Below are 12054 nucleotides of genomic sequence, written 5' to 3' on the forward strand. Positions count from 1 at the left end.
GGTGAGGTATTTGTTTTGCTCATTAGTATGTTTTCTGAGTTCATTAAGTTGCCTATTCATGTCTTCTTGCATCTTGTGGAGTTTTTTCAGAACTTTAACTTTGAATTCTCTATTATTTAACTCCAAGTTTACAATATGATTGAAATTTTTTTCTGGAGATTTTTTTTTTGTTGTTGCATTTTTTCTGAAGCTGGAAACAGGGAGAGACAGTCAGACAGACTCCCGCATGCGTCCGACCGGGATCCACCCGGCACGCCCACCAGGGGCGACGCTCTGCCCACCAGGGGGCGATGCTCTGCCCCTCCGGGGTGTCGCTCTGCAGCGACCAGAGCCACTCCAGCGCCTGGGGCAGAGGCCAAGGAGCCATCCCCAGCGCCCCTGCCATCCTTGCTCCAATGGAGCCTTGGCTGCGGGAGGGGAAGAGAGAGACAGAGAGGAAGGCGCGGCGGAGGGGTGGAGAAGCAAATGGGCGCTTCTCCTGTGTGCCCTGGCCGTGAATCAAACCCCGGTCCTCCGCACGCTAGGCCGTTTTCTGGAGATTTTTTATTTTCTTTCTGAACTACCTCTCTGTCTTGTGTAGCCATGATATTTGATTTCTTCTTCCTTGATGGCATTTGAGAGTGGTATTGTTAAGAACACTAACAAAAATTTTTTAATACATTCAGTGCACAGATCTTTCAGGTGTGCCTGCAAGCCCACCTGGAGTTCCTTTGCTGTGTTATAGTTGTTCAGTTTGTTGAAATTTCAAGGGGAGAGATCAGGAGTATCTCTCATGCTGCCATTACTCGGACATCATTTTTTTTCTTATTTTCTAACATCTGAGTCATCACCATCATCGGCTCAGCAGTCTCCTTGTTTCACCCTGATGCTCTTTGGTTTATTCTTCTTAATACAACAGCAAGCATGACCCAGTCACTGTATGATGTAGTGTTGTTGTACCTCGCTGTCAAAGCTCTAGAGCCTGATATGTTTAACTGTGGGCTGGCAATAATAGGGGAAGATTACATACAGGAGATGGGTATTGAACTGAACTCATGATAAATACAGATGTGCCACCAGCTGGACAGAGAAATGTGTTGGCATTTTGCCTGGGCTCTCTGGATCCTCAACAAGACAAGGAGTTTGGAGCTAGCAGGCAGAGGAAGAACTCAGTGACCAAAAATACTAAGAGATGATAGAAATCCTGCCTTGAATGCAAAGAAAGGAGAAGGCAAAAAGGGACCCAAAGAATTCCAAGATGGTGACTCAGTCTATAGTATAATATAAAGCCAAGTAGCATAATACTTCCAGCTTTGTTCTTTTTTCTTGGGATTATTTTGTCTATTTGGGGTCTTTTGTGGTCTCATACAAATATGATCATTTTTTTCTACTTTTAAAAAAAATGACACTAGAATTTTCATTGGGATTGTGTTAAATCTTTATATTGCTCTGTGTAATATGCTATTATTATATGGCTATTTTAACTATGTTGATTCTTCTAACTTACAAACACAGAATATCTTTCCATTTTATTGTGCCTTTTTCAATCTCTTTTTAATAATGCTTTGTAGTTTTCAGTATATAGGTCTTTCACATCCTATGTTAAGTTGATTCCTAGGCATTTTGTTGTTGTTGAAATTGTAAAAGGAATTTTTAAAATGCATTTTCTCAAGTTTCATTGTTGGTGTACAGGAAGTAGTAGAATTTTGTATATTGATTTCATATCTTGCAACTTTACTGTATTGGTTTATTGTTTCTAATAGTCTTTCAGTGGAGTCTTTGGGGTATTTTATAAACAGAATCATGTCATGTGTGAAAAGTGATGCCTTTACTTTTTGTTTCCCAATATGGATGCCTTTTATATCTTTCTCTTGCCTAATTGCTCTGGCTAAGACTTACAGAACTATGTTGAATTAGAATGGAGAGAGTGGGCATCCTTGTCTTATTTCTGATTTTAGAGGAAAATCTTTCAGTTTTCAACACATAGCATGATATTGGCTGAGGGTTTGTCATAAATGGTATAATACATTTTATAGTAAGCTGCAGACATGCTCCTTCAAAGCTTAATACTCAACACATATCTCTTGAGGGACTAAATATTCAAATGGACTATGACCAGATAATAATAGAATAATAGAACTCTGACCTACAACCTCTGTAGGCATAGGAAGACAAACCACTACCTCTGCATCAATTGGTCAGGTCTTGGTCAGTGACTACCAGACTCTTAATTTTTGCCTCCACTCTCCAGTTCCAACTCTGGTCCCACCATAGAAAGCCAAATCTGTTCCCCTAACCAATAACATAGTATGCCCTGTTTCTATTTAGCCCACCTCCAGCTTCCCAATGCCAGTAGTCTCCTATTAAGGCACACCTAAAACCTTACTTTTTTCAGTATAAAGCTTTCTCACTCTCCTGCTTGCCGTTGAATCTCTGCCAAACGCAAGTGATGGTAGCTGACTCCCTTGCTATAAAAAATTGTAAATAGTCTCTATCCTCATTTGGGTCATCTTTGTATATTGACACACTCCTAAGAACAAGGACATTTTCTTGCACAGCCAAAAGCCCATTCTCACATCTAAGAATTTGAGTAATTACTTTAAATTTTATTTTTAAATAATCAGACAGATTATGTCAGAGTAATGGCGGCATGAGAGATACTCTTGATCTCTCTCCCTTGAAATTTCAATAAGTTGAACAACTACAATGCAGTGAAAGAACCCCAGCTGGGCTCACAGGTATGCCTGAAAAATCCACACACTGAATGGACTATGAGTGGTATGGGTTGAAAAGGGGGTCAGAAGATAAAATGCACTCACGGACAGCTCTGAGGAGGAGACAAACCCAGTGTGACTGAGTTTTTTTTCTCTCTTTGGACTACAGGGAGGAGAGAAGCTCAAGCTGTTTTGATTTTGTCTGAGGGGTACAGAGAAGGAAACTCAGGGTCTCCTTCTGCTGAGAGGAGTGGTGAGATAGAGGGGCAAAGGTGAGATAAACCAAACCAGCCAGAGCATGTGGTCATGGCCAGTATTCCCACAGTCTACCTGCAGCCTGCACTTAGCAGAGACAGAGAAAACTAAAGTGTGGCCCCCAGCTTACTAGATCCTGCCTCTCTGACCTTGTGGTACTGAGAGTGGCAGAGACAAGCCCCACAGTTAACTCTCCAGAGCCCTGTTCTCCCCTGAAGAACAGAGGTGCTCTGCATCTGGTCCCCGGGTCTGTTGAGACATGGGGAGGAGTACCCAGAGGCCTGAGATTGCCATTGCTAGAGCCATAAAGCCATAAAATTGAAGCTGTAAAGCTGAAGCCGTAAAGCCTTCACAACATATCCCCCCCACCAACGCATCTTTGGTCCCACCTACATCATTGTGACAGCAACATCTCATTCACTGCTGGTGGAAATGCAAATTAGTAAAACCATTATGAAAGAAAGTATGGTGGTTTTTCAAAAAATTAAGAATAGAATTACCATATGACCCAGCAATCCCTCTACTGGGTATCTACTCCAAAAACTCAGAAATTTTGATACGTAAAGACACATGCACCCCATGTTCATCGAAGCATTATTCAAAGTGGTCAAGACATGGAAACAACCAAATTGTCCCTTGATAGAGGATTGGATAAAGAAGAAGTGGTACATATATACAATGGAATACTACTCAGCCATAAGAAATGATGACATAGTGATATTTACAACAACATGGATGGAGCTTGAAAACATTATACTGATATAAATAAGTAAATCAGGAAAAGCTAAGAACTGTATGATTTCACACATAAGTGGAATATAAAACTGAGACTCATGGATGTAGATAAAAGTGAAGTGGTTACCAGGGGAAGGAGGATGTGGGGAAGGGGGTAAGGCAAAGGCTGTAGAAAGGGACAAATATAAGGTGACGTAAAATGATTTGACTTTAGGTTATGGGTCAAATCAACATAATCTATAGTTCAAATGCTATAGAAATGTTTACCTGAAACCTATATACTCTTATTGATCAGTGTCAGCCTGTTTAAGTTAATTTTCTAAGTGAAGTTAAAAAAACACACAAAAACGAACATAATATGTTCAGAGAAGAGAAATCACCTAACTGTTTCTAATGTATCAAACACAATGACTATTAGTCTAACTGGCCTACCCTTGCAGGAGTCCCCAAACTTTTTACACAGGGGGCCAGTTCACTGTCCTTCAGACCATTGGAGGGCTGCCGCATACAGTGCTCCTCTCACTGACCACCAATGAAAGAGGTGCCCCTTCCGGAAGTGCGGCGGGGGCCAGATAAATGGCCTCAGGGTGGATGCATGCGGCCCGCGGGCCGTAGTTTGGGGACGCCTGCAAGGAATGAGATCCTACCCCTACAGTGAGAAGATCATTAAGGATAAATCACACAACCAATGATGCTTGGTCAAAAATGAAGAAAATTGCAAGTGAGGACACCAATCAAGAAGCAATATGGAAATATCTTAATAGTTTTATTGTTTTTTGTCAGGTATTAGTTAATATTTTCCATTAATATTTTTAAACTCTTATTAAACCTAATTTTGTATACCTCTTTTATTATTCTTATTTAAATATTAATGCATGAGCCTGGCCACGCGGTGGCGCAGTGGATGGGGCGTTGGACTGGGATGCGGAAGTCCCCGGTTCGAGACCCCGAGGTCACCAGCTTGAGCATTGGCTCATCTGGTTTGAGCAAAAAGCCCACCGGCATGGGCCGAGGGTCGCTGGCTCCAGCAAGGGGTTACTCCGTCTACTGGAGGCCCGCGGTCAAGGCACATGTGAGGGGGCAATCAATGAACAACTAAGGTGTTGCAACGCGCAATGAAAAACTAATGATTGATGCTTCTCATCTCTCTCCATTCCTGTCTGTCTGTCCCTGTCTGTCCTTCTCTGACTCACTCTCTGTCTCTGCAAAAAAATAAAAATAAAAAAGAGGAATTTTTTAAAAAAATATTAAATGCATGAAATAATAAACTACCTTTTGGTATATTGTTTTTTTATACTTAAAACGTTCATTAGGGCAGAGAACCAGTTGTTAAAATTATTTGAATCCCACCACTGGCTTCAAGGTTTACAAAACAATTCTCAGAAAATACTGTTCTGATGTTATGGGGCTCCAATCCCACGAGGTACATGAAAACAAGATTGGCCCTCCCAAATTGTGAGTTTAATTTAAAAAGTAAAAAACTTCAGGGACATGAACTCAACTTTCCCCTATAAAACCCTAGCTCTGCTTCTATTGTAGAGTTATCTGATGCATACCAGCTTAATAACACCTTTAAACTTTATTGCAGTCACTTAAGTAATTTTCTTTAGACATCATTATTCCTTGAATCTATTGTACAACACAGATGTGCTCACTATTTTGTCTTTAGCTGCAGTATGAAAATATTCTGACCTTGCATTCTTCTTTGTTTTTAAATGGATACTCACATAAATGTGAAGATTTGCAACTGGTCTACTCCAGGATGTAGGAAATCAGTGATAGAGTTTAAAAGGTAACTCTGATCCTCCTATTTAAAGTGACTGTCCCCCAACATTTCTAAGTCACATCACTCTGCCCTTTAGCAGATACAGCCTTTTAATAAACAATGTTTATTAGCTCTCTTCTCTATTAGGATGCAGGTCAACGAAGCTAAGGATTTGGGGGCTCTTCTGTTTTACCAAATATCAAGTACTAAGGGCTGTTACTGGTGATCAATAAACATTTGATGAAGAACAAATAGAATCTCATATACTTACAAGGTCTCTGTCTCTTTAGTATTTCCTGCATTACTCATACCAAATCAATTTTATAATTAATTGTGTCATTCAGAGATATCTGAAGAGGTTTTTGGAGGGAATAATTTGTTTTTAAAAATATTTTATTTATTGATTTTACAGATCTAGGAGAGAGGGGAATGAGAAGTATCAATTCATAGTTGCTTCACTTTAGTTGTTCATTGATTGCTTGTCATATGTGCCTCGACGGGGCAAGCCCAGGGTTTTGAACTGGCGACCTCAGCATTTCAGGTTGATGCTTTATCCTCTGTGCCACCACAGACCAAGCGGAAATAAGTAATCTTTTAAGAAAATGAATCCAGTGTGTGTGTTTTGCTGCTCTCTACATGTGTGGTAAATATGCCAAAAAATAAGAAGTTGATATGTGAGAAGCAGAAATCATTGCAGTATCAGCACAAACAAGGAAATGAGCAAACAGTAAATGAATAAGATAATTTCTGTTAAAAAGGAAGGCTATGAAGAAAACATAAGCATGGCGAGGAGCTAGGGAGTGGTGAGGTAGGTCAGGAAAGAAAGATATGAAGAAAAACATTGGAGCAGATGAGTGGCGTGATGAGGTGGGCCGGAGCCAGAGCACGTATATGGCAGCAGCCTTAGTAAGTGTGAGAGCTGTGAGGCTCCTGCCTCCTTGCTCATTCTACCAAAGGTTTTCCTGCCCCATTCAGGGAAACGGCAGTACTTTTCTCCATGCAAACTTTCTCTTTTTACGTGTAGCTATTGATCTAACCATTAAATATTCCCAATTAATTGAAATACTTAGTTTTAATAATACAATTAACAGTTATGCACCTACCACCTAAAAGAAAAGGTAGGGCCTTGACAATAACCTCCACCTATTCATGTGTTCCCCCAATTCATTGTCCTGCCTCCCCTCAACTGAAGTAAACATCGTCCTGAGTCCCTACATCTATTTTTTTTAGTGAGTGACTGACAGTCAGAGACAGAGACAGAAAGGGAGAGAGATGAGAAGCATCAACTCGTAGTTGTGTCACTCACTTCAGTTGTTCATTGATTCATTCTCATACATGCCTTGATGGGGAGGCTTTAGCCAAGCCAGTGATTTTGGGCTAAAGCCAGGGACCACGGGTTCATGTCAATGATCCTACACTCAAAGTGGGAACTCTGCATTCAAGCTGGTGAGCCTGCACTCAAGCTGGCGACCTCTGGGTATCAAACCTGGGACCTCAGTGTCCCAGGTTGATGCTCTATCTTCTGCGCCACCACTGGTCAGGCTAAGTTAATCTATTTTTTATAAAATTATTTTCCATTTATTCATTTTAGAGAGAGGAAAGAGAGAGAAAAAGAAGGGAGGGAGAAGCAGGAAGCATCAACTCCCACATGTGCTTTGACCAGGCAAGCCTGGAGCTTTGAACCAGTGACCTCAGTGCTCCAGGTCGATGCTCTATCCACTGCTCCACCACAGGTCAGGCCCTTTTTATATAATTTTATTACAACTACACACAATCCTAAATAGTTCATGTTCTTTATATTAGTAGCTTTTAGTTTTATATAAGTGAGTTATGCTTTATACAGTCTTTTGGGAATTATAAGATTTTTTCCCTTAATATTCATCCATACTGTTGGGTATTATTCTAGTTCATTCATTTTGACTCCTGTTGATGACCATCCATTTTTGTTTTCAGGTTTTGCTGTCAATAACAGGATGCCACACATATCCTCACTTTCATGTGCAAGGTTTCTTTTGGATATATTCCTAGGAGAGGACTGGCTGGATGATGAGGTATATTTCACTGTTGAAGGGAATGCCAACTGTTTCCTAAGTGGTTTCAGTTGTTTACATTCCTTCAACAGGTCAGAAAATCTGGTGGGTGCACATCCTCTCCTACACTTGGTATTTTCAGACTTAAATTTTTGCAAATTGAATGGGTGTATGTAAAATGTCACCTCAACATGTCTTGATTTGTATTCCCTTAATCACTAATGACTTTGAACATCCCTTCATATGTTTGTTGGCTCTATCTTTTTTTCTCTGAAATGGTCTAACAGATCTATTTTTCTTAAACATATCCTAGTACTATTATGACACTCAACAACATTAACAATGATTCCAGGCACTCTGTTACAAGTGTATACATGCCAAATGTACTTCCATTGATTCCATTTCTTCTTTCATTTACTTATTCAATAAACACCCAGACCAGGGTTATAGGAGTTCCCTCAACCTGAGGATTCGGGAATGCCCTCAGATTTCTACCTCTGTCTGGAGGATACCATGGAGGAGGAGATATTTGACCTTGCTGTTGACAGTATAGGTACTGTCAAGTGAAAGGCAGTACAACTTCTTCCCCATTTGCCACAGTGACATCTCTCAGAAGGGCAGGGCATCTTCATACTTTCCGTATTGTAGATCATTAGGGAAAGAAAACTGGTTGAAGGGCAGTATCAGTCTTGTCTTAAAACTACATTTGCAAAGTAAGGTAGCTATCACTATGTAGATTTTATTTTACATAGAAATAAAAATAATAGTTTCTTAAAGATGTTTTTAGTGACATATTACATTAGGTTAAGAAAAAGTATTATATAACTATATAATTATTACATTTCATGTATTATTATACTTTTAGCTTGGGTAGCTGGAGTGGAAAAAATGTAGATTATGGGAACACTCAAACCCCATAACCAACCTCCACAAGTACAGTAGAGGGGAAGCTAACGCTGACTTCTCCCTTTTTTCTCTCCAGTGCTATAGTTGAGGGGCGGGGCCTGCACATTTCTGATTTCTTTCCCTTCTCCCCTCGTGGTATGTTCCAGGAGAGGCCTGTAACCCGTCTTTTACCCCCTTCTCATCCTATGGTATCCGCCAAGAGCTGACAGCCACAGGCATCTCTGCCTCTTTCCAAAGGCCCCTCGGCTTCTCTGAACATTATTTCAGATCCATAGAGTACAGATCCAAAGACCCCTCCTTCAGGAAGCCTGCCCAGGGAAACGTCTCTAACCCTGCTCCTCCCACCACCTACGAGACACCTCCACTGCTCAGCTCTGTGACTTTAGAGGCTTCCTCATCCTCAGTACTGAACGGCCCCTCCTCCACCATGGCGAACCCCATGAGGAAGCGCGACCCGAGTACGGTCATGTTCCCCACGGCTGCCCAATGGCACCTAATGCCCTAAAACACTGATTCAGTAGCAACTCCATGTTGATTCTTGGCTGACTGTGGCTTCAAATGTGGTTTTGCGCATGTGTAGAACCACGCCCCATTCCTGCGAAGCTCCAAATCCAGAGAAAGGGCGGTGCTAGGGGTGGTGACCGGAAGCGGCTGTGGTTCTGAGTCGAGGCTTAACAGTAGTCAGGAGAATCTCAGTGCGCTGTGCAGGAGGCGTTTTGCAGTGATGCGGCCCTGGGGAGGGTGAGTGTTGAGGAATTTTGTGTGGTCAGTGAGGTACTCGTTTGTTTAACTGTAGTTGAATGATTCACTCATTACTTTGCAGGATTTCCTCTTTTCTCATATCAATATTAAGGTTTTTAAGTTCACTCTAAAACCCACAAGGTTTGATGCATTATGTTTGAAGTGTTTTTAAGAGTTGATAATTTTTCTTTTGCCCATTGAGTTATTTAGAAGTGTGTTTTCAGTTTACAAAAGTTTATCTGTTTCATGATTTCTAACCTTAGAAAAACGTGGTCTGAAAAATGTCTACATGAAGCTCATTCTTTGAAATATGAGAGGATGCATGGCCTAGTGAGTGGTGAATTTTTGTAAATGTTCCATTTATAACTCGACAATAATATTTAATTATTTAGTTGTCAGTTGTGTTGTACACGATTTGTACAATTTTTTTTTTATCTGCTGCTTCTGTTCCAGGGAGAGGAGAGATAAATTTTCCACTGTGATACTGAGTTGTCCATTTCTCCTTCCTGCTGTTCATGATCCATTTGAGTTAAGTTTGTATGAAATGTGAGACTTAGATTGAGGTTTATTTATTTGAATGTCCAGTTACTCAAGCGCCAAGTACTAATGCTACTTATTGAAAAGACTGTCCTTCCTGTTATTTTGCACCTTTGTCAAAAATAAATTGGCAGGCCCTGGCTGGTTGGTTCGGTGGTAGAGCGTCTGCCCCAGGTGTGGATGTCCCTGGTGCGATTCTGGTCAGGGCACACAGGAAAATCAACCATCTGCTTTTCTACCCCTCCCCCTCCCCTCTATCTACCTACCCCCTCCCCCCTCTCCTATCCTGCAGCCCTGGCTGGATTGGCTGGAGCTAGTTGGCTCCCAGCACTAAAAAAGCTCAGGTTGCAACTGAGCAACACCCCAGTGGGCAGAACATTGCCCCATAGGTGGCTTGCCCTGTGGATCCTGGTCCTGGCATGTGGGAGTCTGTCTCTCTGCCTTCCCTGCTCTCACATAAATAGATAGAAAGATAGATAGATAGATAGGATAGATAAGATAGATAGATAGATAGGATAGATTAGATAGATAAGATAGATAGATAGATTAGATAGATAAAGTGAGTAAATGAATGAATGAGTTGGCCATACTTGTGTAGGACTACTTTTTGTTCCATTGATCTGTGTGTTTGTCTACGTGTATCATGAATAGATGTTGAATTTTGCCGTACTATATGAATTTATATGATCTTATGATATTTTATCTTTATAGCCTGTGAATATGGAGGAGTACAATGAGTTTTGAATATTGAACCAGCCTTACATTCCTGTAATAAATTTCACTTGATTGTGGTGTATAATTCTCTTTATGTGTTGCAGGAATTGATTAGCTAATATTTTTTTTTGAGAATTTTTGCATCTAAGTTCATGAGAAATGTTAGTCTATAGTTTTCCTTTTCTGTATTGTCTTTGGTTTTAATATTAAGGCAATACTGACATTGTAGAACGAGCTGGGAAGTGTTATGTTTTCTGGAAGAGATTGTGGAAAAATTATGCTAATTTTTTTTTTTTTTTAAATATGTGGTAGAACTCTGCAGTGAAACCTTCTGGGCCTGGAAATTTTCTTTTGGAAACTTTTTGATTATGTCTTCAATTTCTGTAGTTGTTACACGAGTGTTCAGATTATTTAGTTAATATCTTTTCAGAGTAGCTAATAGTGGATGAGTTGTGGGAGTCTGTGTTTTGTGAGGAATTGGACCATTTCATCCAAGTTGTTGAATTAATGTATATCAAGTTGTGCGTGGTATTCTGTTCCCTTTTAATGGCTGCAGGAACTGTAGTTATATCTCCTATTTCATTTCTGTTGTTGGTGATTTGTGTCTTCTTTTTGTCTGTCAGTCTTGCCTAGAAGATTACCAATTTTATCAATGTTTTCAAAGAACCAGCTTTTGCTTTCATTGATTTTTCTTTATTTTTGTTTTCAAATTCATTGTTTCTGTTTTTAATTTCATTGTTTTCTGCTGTTATGTTTATTACTTCTTTCCTTCTGCTTGTTTTGGGTTTACTTTGCTCTTTTTCTAGTTTCTTAAAGTGGCAATTTAGATGATTGATTTAAGACCTTAATTCTTTTCTAATATAAACATTTAAATTTATAAATTTCCCTTTCAGCACTGCTTTATCTGCATTCCACGAATATCATTATGTTGTATTTTTATTTTTATTCATTGATTTATTTTTGAGAGGGAGAGAGAGAGACTGAGAGAAGGGGACAGGGAGAAAGATGAGAAGCATCAACTTGTAATTGCATCACTCACTTTAGTTATTCATTGATTCCTTGTCATACAATCCTGGATGGGGTGTGGGGGTCCGCTCAAGCCAAGTCAGTGACCACTTGCTCAAGCTGGAGATTCTGTGCTCAAGTTAGCAAGCCTATGCTTAAGCCGAATGAGCCTGTGCTTAAGCTGCGACCTCAGTGTTTTGAATCTGGGATCTCAGCGTCCCAGGTTGACGCTTTCTCCACTGTGCCACCACTGGTCAGGCTACTTTTTAATTTCCTTTGAGACTTCCTCTTTGATCCATGGATTATATAGAAATGTATTTCTTAATTCCCGAGTGTTTGGAGGCTTTCCTGTTATCTTTTTGTTATTGATTATCTAGTTCAATGCTCTTAAAATAAGGAACATATGCTTTATAATTTAATTTGTTTAGGTTTGTTTTATGACCCTAGATATTGTATGTTTGGGAGAATGTTGCATGGGTGCTTGAAGAGAAAGTGTGTTTGTTCTGTTACTATTTGGCTGGAGTAGGGTGAGTATATTCAGTTCAGCCACACTTTCCTTGGTTCTTTGTGATTAAGGGGAGTAGGCTTTTCTTAGAGTTTTGTTTGCCTGTGCCTGTTGACAATTTTGAGTTACAGGCTTCTCCAGCGCCTTGTCTGATACATGGGAGGGAGA

The 12054-nt window shown here is 40.2% G+C and overlaps 1 protein-coding gene across 1 annotated transcript in view; it reads left to right on the forward strand.

Annotated features, from left to right (window-relative positions):
* Window positions 1–9025: 9025 nt before the first annotated feature.
* LOC136317063 (zinc finger protein 81) overlaps window positions 9026–12054 on the forward strand; it is a 135137-nt gene continuing 132108 nt past the window's right edge. Inside the window, exon 1 of the mRNA XM_066249570.1 lies at window positions 9026–9125. The gene's annotated coding sequence lies outside the window, so the exon portion shown is untranslated. The remainder of the gene's footprint in view (window positions 9126–12054) is intronic.

This window comes from Saccopteryx bilineata, chromosome X (assembly GCF_036850765.1).
Source record: "Saccopteryx bilineata isolate mSacBil1 chromosome X, mSacBil1_pri_phased_curated, whole genome shotgun sequence".
In the NCBI taxonomy this organism is placed as follows: domain Eukaryota; kingdom Metazoa; phylum Chordata; class Mammalia; order Chiroptera; family Emballonuridae; genus Saccopteryx; species Saccopteryx bilineata.